This window comes from Labeo rohita, chromosome 5 (assembly GCF_022985175.1).
Source record: "Labeo rohita strain BAU-BD-2019 chromosome 5, IGBB_LRoh.1.0, whole genome shotgun sequence".
Lineage (NCBI taxonomy): Eukaryota > Metazoa > Chordata > Actinopteri > Cypriniformes > Cyprinidae > Labeo > Labeo rohita.
The window spans coordinates 27,643,925-27,656,298 of NC_066873.1; the positions used below are offsets into that span (position 1 = coordinate 27,643,925).

General features: G+C 34.3%; 1 protein-coding gene across 6 annotated transcripts in view; it reads right to left on the minus strand.

The window, feature by feature from the left end:
- The window catches only part of camkk1a (calcium/calmodulin-dependent protein kinase kinase 1, alpha a), a 101,835-nt gene that overhangs the window by 62,964 nt on the left and 26,497 nt on the right, over nt 1-12,374 (minus strand). For 3 of the 6 annotated variants that reach the window (XM_051110389.1, XM_051110383.1, XM_051110384.1), the window contains exon 2: nt 2,052-2,105. The exons of 1 other annotated variant lie outside the window; for it this stretch is intronic. The gene's annotated coding sequence lies outside the window, so the exon portion shown is untranslated. Of the gene's footprint in view, nt 1-2,051; nt 2,106-11,735; nt 11,792-12,374 lie in introns of those variants that run through there. 2 more of the 6 variants (XM_051110385.1, XM_051110388.1) reach the window with 2 other exon arrangements.

The window sequence follows — 12,374 nt, forward strand, 5'->3', positions numbered from 1 at the left end:
CCTTTGTGATAGATATCACAAATCTAAAACACACATAGCCAAGCACTTACTGGATAAAAATTAAGGCTAAAAACAACACCTATTTCACTGGCAGCAAAGTCTAGGAGTGGTTTAACCAGCCAGATAACCTGCAAAGACAGGCCTCCAGTTTTCTAAAGCATGTTAGTGAAATCTGGCTACTAAAAAAGCATCTCTTTTAAAGGAGAAGTTCACTTCCAGAACAAACATTTACAGATAATTTACTCACCCCCTTGTCAGCTTCAGGTCGTAAAGAAAGTATGTTTTTCGAGGCAAACATTTCAGGATTTTCTCCAAGAGTAGACTTTAATGGTTTAAATGCAAAATGCTTTAAATGCAGCTCTAAAATGATCCCGGCAGAGGAAGAATGGTCTTATCTAGCAAAACAATCAGTCAGTTTTTAAAAAAAGAAAAAAAAAGTACAATTTATATACTTTTTATATACATTTATATAAAAAAAAACTCTGTGTTTTCTGGTTGATGACAGTTAGGGTATGTAGAAAAACTCCCATCTCAACTTCAAAATCACCCTACATCGCTGTTTTACCTTTTTTTAAAAGGGTGTCTGACCCTCCGCATTCACTTTGTAAACACTGGGTTGGTGCTTCTGCAGCGATGTAGGACGATTTTGAAGTCGGAGGAGAAAATGAGATAGGAGTTTTTCAACATACCCTAACTGTCATGAACTGGAACGCACAGAGTTCACGCAGAGCTAGACAAGACGAGCATTTGAGGTTAAAAAGTATATAAATTGTAATTTTTGTTTTTAGAAAATAACTGATCATTTCACTAGAAAAGACCCTTCTTCCTTGGCTGGGATCGTTTAGAGCCCTTTGAAGCTGCATTTAAACTACATTTTGGAAGTTTAAACTTGCGGCACCATTAAAGTCCACTATATGGAGAAAAATCCCTGAAATGTTTGCCTCGAAAAACATACTTTCTTTACGACCGAAGAAAGAAAGACATAAACATCTTGGATGCCAACAGGGTGAGTAAATTATCTGTAATTTTTTGCTCTGGAAGTGAACTTCTCCTTTAATTACTCTACATGGAAATGCACAGAAAGTACTGCTGCAACAAATGAAATATTAGAGTATTGATTTTTCGGTTTTAATCGATTCAACCGCGCAAAGACGTCAATATAACAGCTTGTAAACAATGTAACGTAACTTCACATTTACCTCAGAAAAAAAACATATTTGGTGACCATGAACTTGTTAGCTAGAAAAATAAATTCTAGAAAGGAGCGTTTTGCGACATATATGCACCATATAACATATTCATAACAATTTTTACTGTTCTTCAATGTTTAATTTGTTTGAATGAATCCAGTTTTTATGACAGACACCTTTTAAATGTTTATATTTCAAAAAACTAATTGGAGTACAAATATAATTATGTAATTGTAACTTTATTATTATTAAAAACTTTTAACCTTCAGTATTATAGTAATGTAGTACCAACTGACTCTCATGTACATTTTACAGCATTAGTTGAGAGATTTTTTTTTCCTTGAGAAAATTTTGCATGTACTGTTCCTGATATATATCCAAAATAATACTGAATATTGAATCGAACTGCAACCTTGTGAATCAAAATCAAATCAAAATGTGAAATTTGTGTCTAAACCCAGCCCTAAGTTTTACCATCTGAAGAGTCTATAAACAGCCATTACTTCCCCTTTAAGAGGCCGGTAAGCACTGAGGGAGAGTGGGAGCGCTGATGAGATGAATATTGACAGGCTTTAAACTGCTGGAGCGTACAGTGATTGAGGACACGGCCAATGTACATGCAGATGAATACAAATGGGATTTCACTCATGGAGGAACAACTAGACAGATTACAGTTCGAATGTGTTTAATATGCTGGCGCTTGCAGCGGAAGCTGCCCTTTTGGACCAATCTACAAATATCTTGATGTAACCAGGTGTAAAGGGTGTTTTTTAAAGGATCTGTCAAAAATAATTGTAATACTATACCAGTGATAATAAAGTGGATCTTATTAAGTACGTAGATGAAATAGGACATACTCACATCAGTTTTGCAGCATTGGATGTTTCTATCACTACTCTCTCTACAGCAAGGGATCTGTGAATGATTAAAAAAACACTGTTAACCTAGTATGAGTAAATGTCAACACAAAGAGTATACACTCCAAAACCCGTTATTCAAAATAAATACTGTGTACCCATCCTGAAACATGAGCTTTACATCCTCATTAAAGCACATACGTTATCTGCTGGGAAGACATGCAAATAATCTTAGAGTATCAGCAAGTAAATTGTGTTACAATATTAAAAAGGTTATCTACAGGTGATTTAGCATTTTATAAGCTGGTTGACGGAAAATGTATAATATGAATCATAAGATGAATCACCTCTTTAAAATGAAAAAAAGTGCACTGGACTGATATACTCTTCTCCATCATTTGATAAATTACAGCTCCCATTCTTTGTGAATAAGACAATATAAGATAATAAGACAATAAGACAATATCTACAGTGACTCATTTAAAATAAATACTGTGTCTCTTAGATTATGATCTTCCCCGTGACAGACAGGTTTGTATGGAAGCCCGTTTCCGCCACTGAACAAAAAAAATGTAAAAAGGTAATTGCGACTTTTCTGACAATTCTGACCGTTTTTTCTTGCAAACGCGAGTTTACTTGCAATTCTGTCTTTTTTTCTCAGAACTGCGTGATACGAATTTGCAATTCTGACTTTTTTTTCTCAGAATTGTGAAATATAAACTTGCCATTCTGAGAAATTAAGTCAGAATTGTGTGATATTAACTCGCAATTGCAAGTTATAAAGTTGGAATTTCGAGATATAAACTTGCAATTCTGACTTATCTCAGAATTGCGCAATATTAACTCAACTGCGAGTTATAAAGTCAGAACTGTGACTTTGTCTCACAATTCTGACTTTATAACTCGCAATTGAGAGATTATATCACACAATTATGAGAAAAAAGTCTGAATTGCGAGTTTATACTTGCAATTCCAACTTCATAACTTGCAATTATTACATAAAGTCAATAAAATAAATTCAAAATTTTGTGATTAAAACTTACAATTCTGAGTATATACCTCGCAATTCTGACTATATAACACGCAATTGCGAGTTTATATCTCACAATTCTGAGAACTGTGAAATAAGTCGTTGCAATAACCATTTTTTAATTTTTTATTCAGTGGTGGAAACGTGGTCAATATCGAAAAAAAAATCCAAAAACTTTGATGCTGGTTTTCAGTGTTGACACTATTAATGCATGCACAGTATTAAGCCTACAGGAGTTGTGTTTTTGTTGAAAAGTAAAGCAATAACTAAATTTAAAAACACAGAACATTGTGCAACTTTACTGTTCAAAAGTTTGGGGACAGTAATACATATACATACACTACCCTCCAAAAGTTTGGAAACACCCCTGGCAAAGTGTGGTTTTGGACGATATCAGCATAAATCCTTATCATTTTTTTGGTGCAAATACATTAAAGTAACTTGACATTATCATTTAAGACCAGCAATAATAATTTTGATTTTGATTACATAATAATGGCAATATATACATGTCAAAGTCAGACATGCCCCTTTGTCAGCTGTGATGCCTGGTTACTGGTTTAAACTTGGCTCAGGTTTTTAAATAATTTTTGGGTCAGCACACCTTAATAGCTTCAACAATTGATTGCCAATTAATTTTAGAATACAATGAATTTAGGCCCAGAGCTGTAATAGCTGCTAATGGTAGATATTCTGATGAATCGAAAATGTACGTTTTTTCTATGCATAAACTGTTTATGTAATAAAATATGTTTTCGTAGTTTGTGTTGTCCCTTATCAGTGCAAAATTATCACAAATTAAACAGGATTCATGCCAATATTGTCCAAAACCCCACTTTTCTAGGGCGTTTCCAAACTTTTAGAAGGCAGTGTATATATTTTTTTAAGAAATTAATACTTTTATTCAGCAAGGGCACATTAAAGTAATTAAAAGTGACAGTAAACACATCTATAATGTTATAAAAAAAACTATTAATTAATCTAACTTAAAAATGATTTCTGAAAGACCATGTGACACTGAAGGCTGCTGAAAAATGTCATTTTAAAACAGATTCAAATAGAACACAGTTATTGTTTTTACAGAATTGTAATATTATTGTTTTTACAGAATTTTTCAAATAAATCCAGCCTTGGTGAGCATTAGAGACATTTTAAAAAAAAATCTTTTTTTGTGCAAAAAAATCAAATGCACAAGTGTCACAAATGTTCAGTTTATTTTCTAGGCGTTTCTGTGAGAGTGGGAGAATGATACAACACACAAAACAAGGCAATACTCATACTAACCCAGTTTTCCTAATTACAATTACTACATGCAGAACACGAGACAGATGGTTAACAAGGAATCTCAAAGCTTAGTTAACAGAAGCGAGCAGCAGACAAGCTCAAGTGTCTTCACTCAGTAAGAGAAGAAATACCTCCATCTTTTCCAGCAAGAATCCAGACTGCCCTCTTTTCAAATGATGTATGATGTGGACAAAAAAGGCCACTTATGAAAAAGTCAAGCACTCCACACGCAAGAGAACCAGCCAAAACAACTTGTCTCTAGAAAAGATATTCGAGTCGCTGGACTGCGCAGAGCTCCGATAAGCCCGTTACGTCGGCTAGGCCTGGATTTCAGAGTGAACGTTGAATGCGGCACATGTCACAGGGCTCTTGGGTCTGGTTTGCTGTCTTAAGCCACAAGTCTTAATTTCAAACATGAAGCAGAGCCATTAAAACCTATTCAAGTCAGCAAGGAAACAAAACAGAGCTGCCAACAGACTCAAGTGGGATGGGGATTTCAGAGGAGGCTGTCAGAGAATGCCAGCGTGAGAGGATGAACGGCCAAACGAAGACTATTCTCAGAAAGAAACTTCAATTGTACGCTCTGCAAATATGAAAGAAAGAACTGAAGATTTTAGCTATACAACAGAGAGAGACATAAAGAGAGATGCCCTACTGGATATCAGACAGGTACAACAAAGGCAAGCGCTTAGAGACAGTCTGAATCCAGACACTAATTTAGACACATTTATAACACATCGCAGGCCGTAAAGACTGCAGCATCCCCCTCAGCAAGTCTTTCTGCTATCCATCTACTTAAAGGGCCCCTTGGAACATAAAATATGAATTTACTGGGCACTCATAAATGACAACAATACCTTTTATGGATTACAAACAGGCAGACATGCTCATATCATCAACCTACAGCAAGAGGAGATACTGTATATGACAGGCAAAGTAGTTCACAGCTGACATTCCTGTATTGTTGTTTTAATCTGTATAAAACAAAAGGAAATTAATTTATTTTAATTTATTTATTTTGAAACTGTGCAAGTACATTTACAGTATGCTTATTCTGGAAATAGAAGAGTCTTAAAAGAAGACTGCTAACTTAACAGATTTAAATATTTTACAGCAAAGAAGCAACCCTTTAAGAGACCATTTATTGGTCACTGGCCATAACATGAAAATATTCATAAGCATATTAATATTGACCAGAATATAACTGCTTTTATAATTAATATATCATATTATCTAATATTAGTCTCTTATGCTCAACAAGGCTGTATGTTTGATAACATTGTGAAATATTAATACAATGACTTTTGTATTTAAATATTTTTTTTAAGTATAATTTATTTCTGTGATGCAAAACTGAATCTTCAGCATCACTATTCCAGTTTTAGTGTCATATAATTCTTCAGAAATCATTTTAATATGCTGATTTTGTACTGATTTTGCTGAACATTTGTATTATTAAAAAAAATATATTATTATATTATGTTGAAAACACTAAAAAAAAAAAAACACTTTTTCAGGATTCTTTGACAAAATGTTTGCAAATGTTTATGTGAAATAAAAATCTTTAACATTATAAATGTCTTTACTGTCAGTTTTGTTCAATTCATCCTACAACATTTTACTGTACCCAGACTTTTAAACAGTGGTGTACAGTGGGCAGTGGGCCCTGTGAAATCTGTTTTATTTTTTTTCCCTCAAATTCATTTTTTTTCCCCGCTTTAATTTTTCTGGATTCCATTTTTTTTTTTCACTTTCATTTTTCTATACTCTGTTTTAATGGTTAAATTACATTTTCTTAATGAAAAAGCATGTCTAATTAACTGAAATCCATAAAAGCAATTTAGAAGTTTAGTTTAACAAAAAATAAATTGAAGGCCATATGAAATAAGTTTTTTTTTCTCTTTTAAGTTTTTCTCTTAATAATTTTTTTTTATTTATTTAACCAAATTCTGTGTTTTACATTATTTACTGGACTCCTTTTTAATGGTTTCATTACATTTTAATACTCAAAAGCATCTCTAAATAATTGATTTTATTTGAAAAAAAAAAAAAAATATATATATATATATATATATATATATATATATATTTTTTTTTTTTTTTTTTTTTTTTTTTTTCTCAGAAATACAGCATTGTGTATATTTTTCTGGTAAATAAATCCTGGTAAATAACTTTTCTGTTAAATATTCCTTCAAAATAATCTTTTAAATATATATATATATATATATATATATATATATATATATATTACTGACCCCACATGCACAGCCTCGTTAGTGGCTGCTTTTATTGAAATACAAATCAACATGTCATTAAAACTGAGGCTGAATTTTCTCAGACTTACAAGACACGATATGTGAAGTTTACAGTATCACACATCCAGCTAACAGCTTTAATGTCTGCAACCCCCAGACATGTGCAGTGACCTACAGATAGCACCACCACTTATGGCCAGACCTAACAGTCTTAACTAGCATTGATGTGTGTGCCTGTTCCTGTGCATGTGTGTGCATGCTAAAAACTACTGTACCAATGTATAGCTTTCACTGAACACTGCTAAACCCAAGCTAAAAGCATGCATTTTAAAACATGTATAAAGTAACTACACTAATGGAAAAATATCATGTTTTCAATAGACATGCACCACGTTTATCACTGAGTATGAGAGAATATGTTTAATGCATGTAACAATGTAATCTGGTTAAGCTAGTATAATGGTAGCCTCATAATCGAGGAAGTACAGTGACTGAGGGACAGCTTAATTCATACAGTAATGGACAGCAGAGACTAATCCTCACTGCTGATGTGGTGTGATCAGACTGATTCATTAATCACTGGTAATCCCACGCTAAGAACGGACACAATATGAGGACAGAGAGATACAAGCAAGAACAGGCTGAAGTGACAACAGGAAGCTGATGACAACAACAACAAAAAAAAAAAACCTGTGACAATGTGTCAGTAAACTAAGGCTGTAAATCATTTAAAGTGTTTAATCAAATTGTCTACTGCAATATCTACTGCACTGTAACATTACACCCTAAGATAGCAGAACTCAGTAATCAGTGGCATTTTTTTTTTATTAAATTAACAAATTTAGACTAACTTAATCAATTAAAAATGAAAAACTTTAAAATTTTATTTTCCACTACACAATGATTGACAACCCTCTACATTGCGAGTAAGTCACTCGCATATGCAACTAAATCTTTACTCTGGACGACTAAATGATGTCTAATATTAAGAAATTCTCAGATTCTACTACAGATCAGACACTGAAAGTGTACGTTTAGCACAGATATATTTTCACTCGCCGAATACTGACTGAGTGCTTCAGAGTTTCATTTTCTGTCAAGAGATCTGTGTTATTTTTCAATTCATCTCAATGGATCCGCAGCGTACCTGTATTTGACGTACCGTAAACTCTAGTGTGAAGGTGCACGACTCACCGTCGCTTTATTTCACACACACAAAGAGAGAGAGAGCGAGAGAGTTTTACATACCATGCTGAATTGACACGCTACATGTAAACGATATTCTTTGTCATATTTTCCTGTCAAAATAACGGAGCTCCTTTGGAATTCTTCAGCTTTTAAGAACTGCCGGTTTCTTCGGTAGTAGGCGGATCTAATGCGCAAACAACAATCTCATTGGCTGGCGCTCACCTATTTTCGGCCCTGTTTTGATTTTAGCAAATCAGTTCAAGCGAACGTACACAACCTGATAAATATTAATGAACCCAGCAGCTCATTAATCCTTAGTGCGTTTAATATTGCTCTTATTAGAAGTACTCGTATAACAACAACAACAACAACAAAAAAAATATATATATAAATAATATTATATATTACATAGAATCATTATATATAGATCTGTTTTTTTTTCCTTTTTTTTTTTACAGAAACACTGAATGACCAAAAAAGCACCACCACCACCACCACCACCAAGTTTAGTTAAAATTACTAATATGCATTCATACATGGTTACCAAGATTTAATTGTAATTACAAAAGTTCTATCATTATCATATTATAATGCTTGACTGACTGATGTTAAGATTGTACTTGCAGATATTTAAAAAGCTGTCCCATATATTTACTAGCCAATTCAATTGAACTTACTTGCGATTCAATTGCCAAGGTGTTGCAATAATGCAAGTTGCAATTAAATTGAAATATTGGCTAAACCAACTCATACAATTAGATTGCATAAACATCACAATAACTCATATTATATAACTCATATTAGCTTTTACAGCTCATCAAAACTGCAACATAACAGAAACTCCTATAAAACCTATCATAACAGAACATTAAACACTAACACATCTCTCCCTATACAAAAAATAACGCTTTCAACATTTATTCTCCTCTTAGAATCTAATCCAAAGCATGGTGGAAACTAGAAATCTGGGGCAACTCATGTAGTTTAAGTTCAGCTTATATGCATAACTTTTTTTCTATGAAGTACAAGGAATTTACGGTGATATAAAATTAATTGTCTGAGTGACTACCTCACTATTTTTGTACTGTGTCTTGCCTCATCCGCACAGCATTTTTAAGATGTCGTCAAGCTGCTTGTCACTGCCAGAGAACAAAACGAATTACATTTTAAAGGTCAATTTTTAAAACCTGACAAGAAAACGAAGAGACGTGATGAGAAAATCATACAACGCGGTCTCAGCACCTACTTTACAATCAACAGCTTTATATTGCAGCCATTAAGCCCTTAAGAAGGATCCATTTCAAACGACACACACACAAACACACACACATCCACTTGTGCTAATGTGAGTGCGGGTCACATGGAGGCAGGAGCAAGGGGACGTTCATTCTCTACCCTGCAGTCATTCTACAAACATGCAGCCCTCCTCTGTATGTCAGCATATCATCTCATCTTGCCTCTTCACAGACTCATTTTAAATGCTTGAGGATTCCAAATAGTTTTAAAGACATTAAACACTATAAGAAAATCTACCTAAAGATCACAAGCATTAAATATGGGTATCAAAAACAGCATCTTCTCCATATGCGCAGTATAGCTGACACACAGCAAAACATCACTTCTCTCTTGCTGAATAATGTTACCTCTTTCTTATCTTTCTCAAACATTTATCAAGCACCAAATGCATGTCAGTTTTCTGTTTTAGCAGTAAAATTTGCAGTGTCACTAGCACAAAAGGAGCAGTAAAGACGTATACATTGTTACAAAGGATTTCTAATTCAAATAAATGCACTTTAAAAATGAGTGTAATTTTTAACAGGAAAGTACTGTAAAAACACTATAGGAAAAAAACACTGTTAATAGGTTAACAGTAAGTTCCTGTACTATATACAAGGAAAAACTGTAAAAGATCTACCCAGACATTTCATTTAATTTAACAGTAAAATTATGTTACATTTGGAAGTATTTTGTTTAAATAATTATGTTTTTTAATAGTTTGTATTATCAGTTATGTACATTGGGTTTTACTTCTACTGTTGTGTAATGAATGTTTATTGCATTATTTTAAAGTCATGTGTGTTACCATGATGGCATTTTGTGTTTGTGTGAATGACTGTGTGCACTTTCTGTATATTATTATTATATACTTCATCTTGTGGAAAAGCAACTTAAGAGTTTTTTGTATTTTTTTTACAGAATTATTCTGGCAACAACAGCTGCCAAAATTGTTTTGCAAAAACTACAGATTTTTTTACAGTGTGCTGTTCTTTTGAATTTCCTCCCAGAATCCTAAACAAAAATTTATAACAGTTTCAACAAAAATGTGACCCTGGACCACACAATCAGTTATAATGGTCAATTTTTTAAAAATGGAGTTGGTTTGTTAGAACAGAACAATATCTGGCCGCAATACAACTATCTGAGAGTGCAAAAAAATCAGAATACTGAGAAAATCACCTTTAAAGTTGTCCAAATGAAGATCACAGCAATGCATATTACTAATCAAAAATTAACTTTTGATTTACCGTAGACAAAAATATCCTAATGATTTTTGGCATAAAAGAAAAATTGATAATTTTGACCCATACAATGTATTGTTGGCTATTGCTACAAATTTAGGGTCCAGGGCACTGATCTATAATAGAGAACATTATATATATACATCATTATATATAGATCAGTGGTCCAGGGTCACAAATAGTCAATGATAATGATAATAAGAAATGTTTCACGTCCGTACAAAATCAGCATATCTGAATGATTTCCGAATGATTATGTGACTCTGAAGACTGGAAAAATGGCTGTAAAAAAATTCAGCTTTGCTATCATAGAAATAAACTATATTTTAAAATATATTAAACTATGTATTATACAGTTATTATAAATTGTAATAATATTTCACAATTTATTTTTAAAAATATTACTTATTTTAAAAACATTTTTCAAATTCATTTTCTTTTTGATAGACATGTGAAAGCGCTTTCTTAAACTATGCAGTACAATCTCAACATTTCTCAAATGTTGCTTACATGTTCATTGCTGGGTACATTAGTGTAATTAAAGTTGAAATTAACCGTGATAAATGAAATGAAAGCGTGTCAGTTGAGGTCAGGGGTAAAATTGGATTACACGCTTGGGAATCAAGCTCGAGATCTGGATTCATTTAAAACTAAAAGCCAAATAAGCAGTATGGACACAAGACCACATCATTTTTTAAAGATTTATTTTTGCCATTTTATGCTTTTATTTTAATAAGACAGTAGCTAGACAGGAAGCGAGAGAGTGGGAGAAAGGGAGAGGGGGACGGGATCGGGAAAAGTCAGCGAACTTGGGAACTCGGTTATACACAGATATATCCAAATATGCTGTTGTCGACATACATTTGTATGTATTTATGCATTTGTATTGTATTTGGTGCTACATGTTGGCGCGCTGGTCACGAGGCTATCAGTGCTGACAGACCACATCATTGTTGTTCTAGATAACCAATTATCACATCTGGAAACTTACAGTTGAATAGGACATAGGGTATTTCTAGTTTGTGTTCACACTGTCAAATCTCAAACTTCTAATGCCGCAACACCTTTCAAAAGAGAGAGTGTGTGCGTTTAGTGTCAGGTTTAAGTGTGTCAGTCTTTAATCCAGGTCACTTTAATTGAATAACGCAGATAATCTTGTCTCAAGCTAGTGTAGTGACAGCCACTCGCTATCACATCACTGTTGTCGTCGAGAGCGGACATACCAAATATCTTATACTACAGACTGTAAAAAGATGAGTCAGAGACATATCTTGGAACAAAAATAGCAGCAGGTGCATTCCCTGCCAAATCCTGAGCTAACCTCTATGTGCCCTACTAACCCCCAGCTAGTGAATTTGGGATTAGCGGATGGAGAGAGAGAGAGGTAGAAACGCCTCATTTCATTTACTCACACAGACCAAGGGCTCGCTCGTGGGTTGGTTGGTGGATGGAAGCATGATCCGGTCCTACGGGGGTGAGGGAGGGGACTCAGACGGAGAGGAACCCAATGTTCATGCCATGGGACTTCCAGGCTTTTCCCCTCCCTGCACTGCATAAGACGCCGCTAAGACCTCCAGCGTGTCTCCTTTCAGAGGTCACTGGCTTTCCAAAAGCAGTGTGGGTGGGGCATAAGGGGAGGAGCCTCTAGTGTTTTCCCAAAACCAAATAAAACTTATGGATGCGCTAAACCAGCTGACAGGATGTACTTGAGAACTACACATGTGAGATTAACCGCGCTGTGGGGAATCAGATCCATCTGGGGACATCCCAACTGAAAAAGCTCTAGAGATAGTGAGGATGCATTAGCGGGAAAACACACATACACACACACATGCAGAGTACTAAATTTAGCTAATGGTAATCATCATTCATAAATGATGAATGCTGCAAATTCATGCTTGTCCTGAGAGACTCTGGACCTCACCCAACTCACAGTGTGTGCCTCTAAAAACAGCCCAGCGAGGAGGAGGAGGAGGACAGTTCTTACACACACAAACACACACACACACACACGGTTCTTCCTGCACCTTCAAGCAGCTGAATGTAACGCT